This window comes from Penaeus japonicus, unplaced genomic scaffold, assembly GCF_977035675.1.
Source record: "Penaeus japonicus unplaced genomic scaffold, GWHDUDI00000001_assembly GWHDUDI00000033, whole genome shotgun sequence".
Taxonomy (NCBI): domain Eukaryota; kingdom Metazoa; phylum Arthropoda; class Malacostraca; order Decapoda; family Penaeidae; genus Penaeus; species Penaeus japonicus.
The window spans coordinates 8,573,865-8,583,864 of NW_028234435.1; positions in this window are offsets into that span (position 1 = coordinate 8,573,865).

The following is a 10,000-nucleotide window of genomic DNA, read 5'->3' on the forward strand; positions in this document are numbered from 1 at the left end:
CTGCCGGTGTGACGTTACGGTATAGCTGCGGTGACGACATGTGACCAGTGGCCGGACAGGCCGCCCACGGAACTGCTCGTGATGTTCCGAGCCTTTTCGAGGGAAGGAGGCAGCAGTGCGCGTTGCTGGTGTTACGTCACCCTCGATTTCATCTTGTAACGCCTTCATCACCTTCTCCCCCCTCCCCCCTCCCCCCTCCCCTGTTATGGTGACATGGCGCTCTTCTCGAGACGACGAATGATGAATGCGCGTGACAGTGACGCGGTTGATCTGTCAATTGTGCGGCGATGTACATAGATGATAAACGAGATCTTTACCTAGCATGATACGATATTGTTTTCATAATCAACTCAACGTCGCAATGTCTAACCATAATTACAACGAAGTACGAATTTTATTGTATATTTGCATAATCACCACAGACTTAAGATGCGTATCCAACATAAATAGAAATACTGTAAATAATTAAAGAACATAAACCATAATAATCCAACAGGATGTAAGGACTTGTAAGATGCCATTGTACGATAATTTACACCATAAATCACAGGCCAGTTTAAGAATGCAAATTATGTAGTTTTCTTCGCGCCATGAACATTACGAAGATGTGGAAAATGCTACCGTCTTAGTCCCTGTGAGTAACGCATATCTTTTGTGATTTAGGTGGAGTTACATCTCCTGTTGAGAGAGAGAGAGAGATAGAGAGATAGTGAGAAAGACGCAAGTAAACATAGAAAACGATAGGGATAAAAAGAGGCGAGAAAGCCAGGGAGAAAAAGCCTGCAGCCAGTCAACATCCGCATCCTGTGTTCAAGAGGATTCAAAAACGCATTCCTCCCTCTCCTTCCTGGACCCTCCTACCCCCCCCCCCCACCACCCCTTCCCATTCGCCCTACCCCATACCCCACGTGCCCTTCTTATACGCTAAGGGTCAATGACAACCTCCAAATCCAACGGCGATATGGACTCTTCTCTTTTGAAAAAAATAAAAGATACATTTTTTAAAAAACTGATATCTATTGTATCATATAATTCGTAATGAAGATGATGTACGTTACATCAACAATATTTAATATATAAAGTATGAATACTCATCGAAGGTACCAGAATGGTTATAGAGAGATAGGGGGAGGGGTGTCAAAGAGGAGGTGGGAGTGGTATCAGAAAGTATGTCATCACCTTTCAAGGGGGGATGGGGGGGGGGGCAGTGTCAGGTGGGCAGTCATGGCACGTTGCCCAAACTACTCTTTACCCGGTTACTGTTTACTGACACACCGACCGGGGCGTATCCAGTTCATTTGGGGGGCAGGGAGGGAGGGGGTGAGGGGATAGGCGGGTCTTCTTTTTTTCTTTGAAGGGGGAGTTGCCGTTGATTTCCTGTTTTGCTTTTGTTTGTTTGATTGTTTGTAAGTATGTTTTTTATGTATACGTAGTAAAAAAAAAAAGGGTTTTATAAGAGAGCTGGTTAGAAGCAGATCCACGGAAGGGTTCGTCAGAAGGCAAAAACAACTCTTGACTACTGTCTGCAATCATTCAAAAGCACACACAAGAACATGCAAATGCCAACCCCATAGTGTCTGCCTCGTAAGTCTGTATCACAACACAAAGCACGAATTGTTGAAATTGTTGAAATTCGGCAAGTTAAGTTATCACGTTGATCGTTCACATCCTGGTTTAGGACCTTGTTTCGTTATGGCAAGCAACTTCGACTTATTTGAGGTCTAATGATGGAAATTGGTGGTTCTTTTGTGCATTTTCCTTCCCCTTTTTCATCGCTGACTGATATATTGGGTTGTTTATTTGAATGAGAGTTTTATTTTTAGGGCTTTGATATTTGCATTAAAGTTTCTCGAAGTCGGTGGCAAGTCAGGAGGTTAGTGGGTCTCAGTTCTCCTATTCATTCCTCTTTTTATTTCTCTCTCTCTCTTTCTCTCTCTCTCTCTTTCTCTCTCTCTTTCTCTCTCTCTCTCTCTCTCTCTCTCTCTCTCTCTCTCTCCTGTCTCTCTCTCTTTCTCTCTCTCTCTCTCTCTCCCTCTCCTGTCTCTCTCTCCCTCTCCTGTCTCTCTCTCTCTCTCTATCTATCTATCTCCTTCCCTTTCTCTGTGTCATTTCACGTGTCGGAAAGTGGCACAGCAAATATTGCAGGTGTCATTACCGTTGGGAAGAAGACACGTCCGGAAGCATCTCCTTGGCGCTTCCTTTCTTTCTTCCTCCATTTCCTTTTTCCGTTTTATGCATTGTTCTATCCTTTTTTCCCCCTCTGTGTCCTTTTTTTCTTTTATTTAGGTTTCTGTTTGATCTTTATTTACCTTTACTTCCCCTTTCTCCGAATCGACTTTCTTTTTCTTTCTCTTCCTCGTTCTCGTGTTATTCTCATCCCCATTTTCATCACTCTTTTTTGTCGTCTTTTCCCACAAACGACAAAGACATAAACAACAACGGAAAATATACAACACCGAAAAAAGAGAATATAAAAGAAAAAGAAATGGAAAAGAGAAAGAGGGAGAACGAGATAGAAGAGCCAGCGCTCGAGAGCCAAGTGACCCGTGGTCCCGTTATTCCTTTCAGATGGCTCCTCCGCCTCTCCTCTCCCTCCCTCTTGTCTACACCTCTCTCCTCCTCTCTTCCCTTTCCTCTGTCCTCGTCTTCTTCCCCCTTCCCTCTCCCTTTTCTCTCTCCCATCTATCATTCTCCCTCTCCTCACCCCCCCCCACCCCACCCTGTCCACACCTTTCTGCTCCTCTCTTCCCTATCCGCTTCTCTCCCTCTCCTCTCATCTGTCCTCCACTATCTCCTCTCCCCCGATCCCCTCTCTTCTCCCCTGTCCTCATCCTCTCTCCCCTCTATCATCTCCCTCTTCTCTCCCCCCCTCTGCCCTCCTCTTCTCTCAATTTCTTCCCCTTCCCCTTTCCCCTCTTCTCTTCTCTCTCCTTCCTAATCCTAATCTCCTCTCCCTCCTCCTCCCTGAAACCCCCTGGGTGGTGCTAGGGTGCTAGCCTCGATTGATTTCTGGAGCATACATTAGCATATAATACATTGGTTGGTTATACATTGCAATATTTTCTCTATTTATGCTTACTCATTCACTCTTCTTTCTTCTTTTTCATAGTCTTTTTCTACACCACACACACACACACACACACACTCACACACTCATTCATCAGTTCCCAACAATCAACCCAATCAGGAATGAGGGAACCAAGAACCAAGTCGGTCTATACTGGTATCTGTATAAATAAACCTTCTTGATAATTTGAATGTTTACAGTTGAACGTGTACTGAGAAGGGGGCGGGGGGGGGTGTGGGGGGGGGGGGGGCCATCCCCCCTCCCCTATTTCTCCCCCTCTTTTTTTTGACTTTTTAGAGTCAGTGGCTAAATTTTTTAGTTGTAACAATGCTTGCTTCGTGTGTGTGTAAATTGTGTGTGTGTGTGTGTGTGTGTGTGTGTGTGTGTGTGTGTGTGTGTGTGTGTGTGTGTGTGTGTGTGTGTGTGTGTGTGTGTGTGTGTGTGTGTGGTGAGTGCGCGCTCGTGTGTGTGTGGATGGGTGGTTGGTTGTATACGAGTGTTCTTTTTTATTGAATTTTCCTATTTGTGGCCGTAATAAACAGAAATATGTAAAATCTGTCATTATATATCTTTCGTTTTTTTATCAAGTTCTCTTATTCATCCTCACAAACGTGACTTCATTTGTCATTCATCAATTAAATCATAATCATTACACCGCCTCTTGACTCGCATAATGTAACAAGAGAATCATACGCGGACACGGACTCATAAGTCACGCTATGTTTAATGTCATTCCCGCTTTGTGGAGATGCGTCTGAGCGAAAGTAATTGCGCGGATGCTTCCGCTCCGAGTCTTAATGACGATCATCAGCCTTCATAGGGATGTGGTCTTTTAAATTAGTATCTTATATATATACATACATATATATATATATATATATATATATACATATATATATATATATATATATATATATATATATATATATATATATATATATATATACATATATATATATGTATATATATATATTATATATATACATATATCTATACATATATATGTATGTACACATGTATGTTGTACTTATGCATAAAAATATATGTATACACACACACACATATAATCATATATATATATATATATATATATATATATATATACATATGTGTGTGTGTGGGTGTGGGTGTGGGTGTGGGTGTGGGTGTGTGTTTACGTGCATGTATGTTAAAATGCTTGCAAGTTTCACATAGAATCAACATTATACAAGCCTATATATTTACGTGCACCTCTCTTTCTACCTACGTACGTATCTGTGCCTGTGCATGTCCGTGTGGGCGTGCGTGTAAGTCTCCCACGCCGAGTCCCCGGTGTGGTTTCCGCCTCATGCACCATATGTTGACGCGTGTGTGTACGCAGACCGAGGGGTGGGGGAGGGGGAGGGGGGTGACGTACGCGGATGTATGAATGGATAAAAGGAGGAAGTCAGCTAGCGGATTTTAAATGGTTGAGATGTACGGAGGTGGTGCCGGCCGCAGAGATGTGATACGAGGTAGGCCTACTCTGATTAGATTATGGATTATTTCTGTGTTTTTATTTCCTTAACCTATTGCCTATTTTCTGTTTGGTTTCGTTCATTTTATTTTTTATTTTTTTATCTTACACATTTTCATATTTCTAAGATTAATTGGTTTTCAAAGTTTTCATGATTCAGTTTAATATTTATTATTCTCTGCGAATTAGCAGGTTTTCATTTTATTTTATTCATCTTATATTTTACCATCTTTGTCTTATTCTTCTTCGTTTCCACTACCATAATAATCATAATCATCACTGCCATTATCATTATCATCATTATATCTTGGTTATTATTAGCATTATCACGATCATCTTCATAATCATTGTTCATAATTTGTTATTATCCCTTACTATTCTTATCATATATATTTTTTTTTCAAATATTCATTCATTCATCATTTATTTTCTTCTTCTTCCTTCCTTTTCCTTTTACCAAATATCATCTCTCTATGTCGCTGTCTCACAAAACCTCAAAATCCATTTTCCTGTCAACGGTTGATGTCTGAATTAGTGACAGGTCCATTCATAATTATTTCATTCAGAGTAACGTAAGCGGACTTCACGATACACATACAGACAGGTACAACCGCAGGCACATACACGCATACATCCATTCATTCATACGTACACACAAGCACCCATACAGATACACACAAATACCCACACAGACAAACACACACACAAACACCTACATAGACAAACACATATGCAAACACCCACCCAGATAAACATACGTACACACAAACAAGCATACATACACAGTAGCACACACACACACACAGGCAATCACACATACACACAAACACGTACACGCGCCGCTGTTTACACGCGCACTCAAATATAGACTCTGCGGTCAGTCCGTATAATGATCAGCCGTGTGTATCGACGACCCAAATTCGCCTTTCCCGGTGAACGCAATGCTTCGGACAAACTGATTATTCTCACCGTGGAAAACGTCGTCAATTCAGTGCCTTTGCGCCCCCCCCCCCCTTCTCTCTCTCTCTCTCTATCTATCTCTCTCTCTCTCTCTCTCTCTCTCTCTCTCTCTCTCTCTCTCTCTCTCTCTCTCTCTCTCTCTCTCTCTCTCTCTCTCTCTCTCTCTCTCTCTCTCTCTCTCTTCACTACCATCTTTTTCTTCCTCTCCCTCGTATTATTTTTCTTCTCCTTCTTCCTCTCCCTCGTATTCTGTTTCTTCTCCTTCTTCATCTTCTTCTTTATCATCACCATCATCTCCATCTCCGTTTCTCAGAGGAACACTGTCACACAAGATACAACGAAGGGGAAAAAAAACACAAAAAAGCAAATCAGTCTCCTCGTTTCCCCATTGTTTGACGTCACGCTGCTTTGAGCTTGACAACGGTCGACTCGGGTCCCGATGTCACGCTGTTCGGCAAGATCGTCTGTTAACTTCTCTTGGGTTTCTTCCGAAAAAAAAGGGATTTTTTTACGTTGTTTACTCGGGCTGATGGAGAGGTGTTGTTGAATCCGGTGGTGAGTGGAAGGTTTAGGGTGTATCGGAATATCCTTGTAATGTGTATGTTTATCTTGTTTTACTTGTTATTTTTACTTTTTAGGGGCTGGATGGGTCAGAATTCATCAAAACTCTCATGTTAGAATGAATGTAACAGACTGAGGGAATATAATGTTAATAGCTATTTTTTTTATCTTGCTGATTTCTCCGTGACATGCTTATCTTCAAATACAAAGTGTCAGCATTTTGACGATGACATCCCCTCCCCCTCCCCCTCGACCCTCCCCCTCCCCCTCGCACTTCGAACTGGTGACAAGAGCGAATCATATTTTTTCTCCTTTTTTCGAGCTATCTTCATCTTTCTTTTAAAAAAATCTTGTTTTTTTACGCTTCATTTTGAGCTTGCGGGATTTGAAATGTTTTCTTGTTACTTTTATATGTTGTTCAGTTTAGACTGACATTTAACTATAAGAAAGTTCAGAAAGTTCATATGTAAAAATATCTCATTAATAAAACAAGTTGGCCGGCCATTAAAACAGAACAACTAAAATACAAAAATTAGAAACACAAATCATCAACTCACCTCAGAACTATTCATGAGCAGCGTCATTATAAATCTATTAATCCATTACCGGTAATGGATTCCTGAAGAGCAGGGGGGAGGGAGGGAGGAAAGGGCTACCGGCCGCCATCGGGGGATAACAGGCCTAATGGAAGTTAGTAGCAGTAGCAGAAACAGTAGCTACGTAAGCCTTACCGTTACTTGGCACGGATAACAAGTGGTGCCGGCAGACTGAGTGATTTGGGTGGGCGGGGGCCGGGGGAAGGGGGGCGGGCGGAGGTGGGGGAAGGAAGGGAAGGAGGGAGGTTGAGGGAGGAAAAGAGAATACATCCGTCACCCTTGATTGGTATTCATAAAGACCGCTGGTGTATATCCGCACCGTGAGATCGGGTGTTGTTGTTCTTTCTTCTTTCTCCCTTTCCGGTGGTATTGCGCTACATATGTGCATATGTAATACTTATGGTGTATGTATGTATGTGTACACACACACACATACACACACAACATACACACACACACACACACGCACAAACACACACACACACACACACACACACACACACACATATATATATATATATATATATATATATATATATATATATATATATATATATATCAATACATATATGTATGTATATGCATATATACAAACATGAATATACACATAAGTATTTATAATTCTCTACATCGAAGTTTTGGGAACTTCCTTATCACTTACATATTCATGACTATTGAGTACATACGAATAAATGAAATATTTACTTACCTTTACACTCTCTCGAATATCAACCCGGCATCGGCATTGAGCAATACACATTGATATTCGCTATGCCCACGCACACCCCCGTACTCATATTCAACACGTAGACACGTACTCAACACTCCGAGATAGAACCCGCGGTGACAAAAGATGTTTCGGCATTCAGGTCGAGTGTTGCTGACCGTAAGGGCGGGTCAGAGCGGGTTCCAGTGACCTAGACCGCGGGAGAGCAAAGTCAGAGTTCGTGTTTTTCGGGAGCTAGAGAAAATGGAGATTGCTGGATTACTAGCAACTATTTTTACTGTCGGGGAAGAATTTTATATACCAGCGGTCTCTATGTCGATGACAGAACGAAGAATGGTATGTTGGGCTGGCTCATATTTGTTTGTAATTATTCTTGGAATGATCATGAAAATCATTTTAAGTTTATATTTTCTGGGGATGTTCAATCAACTAATAAATGATTATATAGCTTAAGTTATGTAATATATTTGGGATTGTTTATACAGTCTTGGCCCATTGAAAACACAAATTTTTGCTTATCTGTCTTACAAAATGGAAATAAAACATTCGGGTACAGCATGTATCTGAATGTTTTATTTCCATTTTGTGTCCCTCAAAACAATTTATGACAATATGTAACATTCAGAATAACGCTGAGTAAAAGTTTAAAATCTGAAAATAAACAAAAGAAAGTAAAGTAAGAGAGGTTATCGTACAGGCACGTGCTGCAGGGTGAGAGTTGGCACGCCCGCTCTGGGCGAGGGTCATCCACCCCTCCTGACGTCATCAAGGTCACACTGAACTTCCGCGACAGCGATACTGACCTGTCCTTCTTCTTCTTCTTCTTTTCGATCATGTCTTCTTCCCGCAACTCATTGTCTAACTAGTTTCGCTTTTCGTGTCAATGTTCCGTGTTCCATGTCACCAGAATTGTGACCCCGTTAAATCCACGTAAAGAAAACGTCTTCTTGCGGGAAGCTCTAGTGATCTTGATGGATGTCACAGGAAGCGATGCTGTGGTCGGGAGCAATGGCTGCAGGCGAAATTAATAACACTTAGGTATCGTGGGTTATTAATTGGCTTATTTACGCCATCCTGTTACCTATTTCCCGTGTAGTTTTTCTTGTATTTTTGCCTGAGCAATTTGAACGCATTTCTTATCGTCTGAACTGTAAGACAAAAAAGAAAAAGAAATCACAAGCTTAAGAATATCACTTACAAGAACAATACAATGTCCGTCGACGCCCAAAACAAAATTATTGGTAAGCGAATTATTTATAAAAGTACATTCACAGCCAGACTATAATCATCTCAAGAATCAGGTTAATGAGGATTACGCATCATAGAAGAAGAACATCGCAGCATAACGAAAATCAGCTGCCATAACATGATTTAGGAAGAAAACTGGACATGAAGTGTGCGATATTCACTGGGCGTGAATGCATTAGAACGCGTTTAACTGGATACGTTCTAGACACCCGTCACACCCGATTTTTTTTCATATTTTTGTCTCCTTTTGCATATCTATTTACTCGAACGGTTTTGTGATATCGTTAGATTAGTCATAAATCACATTTGTTTGACCTATTCGATTGTTCTTTGTTTTGACATTTATCTTATTTTACTGATTATCATTGAACGGAAGATGATCCACGTTGATATATTCTTATCTCTGTTCCTATCTTCAGTTTTGAGATTTCCGTGTTCCTTCCATTCTCTTTTTCGCTTGTTCCCTTTTACTGTTCTCTCTCTCTCTCTCTCTCTCTCTCTCTCTCTCTCTCTCTCTCTCTCTCTCTCTCTCTCTCTCTCTCTCTCTCTCTCTCTCTCTCTCTCTCTCTCTTATCTCCTTTTCCCTTCTTTCTTCACATCGTCCTAACACTATCATCCAGCTTCGCCTACTTCTTGGCCCATCCTTTTTTTCTTTTCCCCTTCTTTATCCTTCTTCGTCTCTTCGTCCTTTTACTCGCCTTTCCTTCATTCACTTCTTCCTTCCTCTCCCTTCTCCTTCTTCCCCCTTTTTAATCTTTTTCTCCCTATGATCCTCCGTATCTACCCCACCTTCCCTTCCTCTTCCTCATCCCATTTCTCTTCCTCATCCCCTTTCTCTTCCTCATCCCCTTCCTCTTCCTCTTCCTCCATCTACCCCGCCCTTCCCTTCTCCCCCCTCCCCTCCCCTCCCCCTGCGTGGGGTCCCTCAACTAACGGTCCTCGAGAGAAACAGGCTTGCAGTGTTGCCAGTCCGGCCGGTTTTCTTGGCTCATCTTTGCCTTTTTTTGTAAGTTGTTTCGATTTGCCATGACTATTTTTTTTCTTTCGTATTTGGTATATAGATATCTTTTTATGGATGGATGAGGTCTTATGGTTGATGACCATACTTGGAGTTATTATGAAAGAAGCAGGTTTTTCAGGGGTGTTAATGAGAAGCAGTAGGATTATGGCTTTGAAACACTCTCTTCTCTCTTCTTTTTTTCTTTCTCCTCTTTCTTTCTCTCTCTCTCTCTCTCTCTCTCTCTCTCTCTCTCTCTCTATATATATATATATATATATATATATATATATATATATATATATATATATATATATATATATATATATATATATATATATATATATAT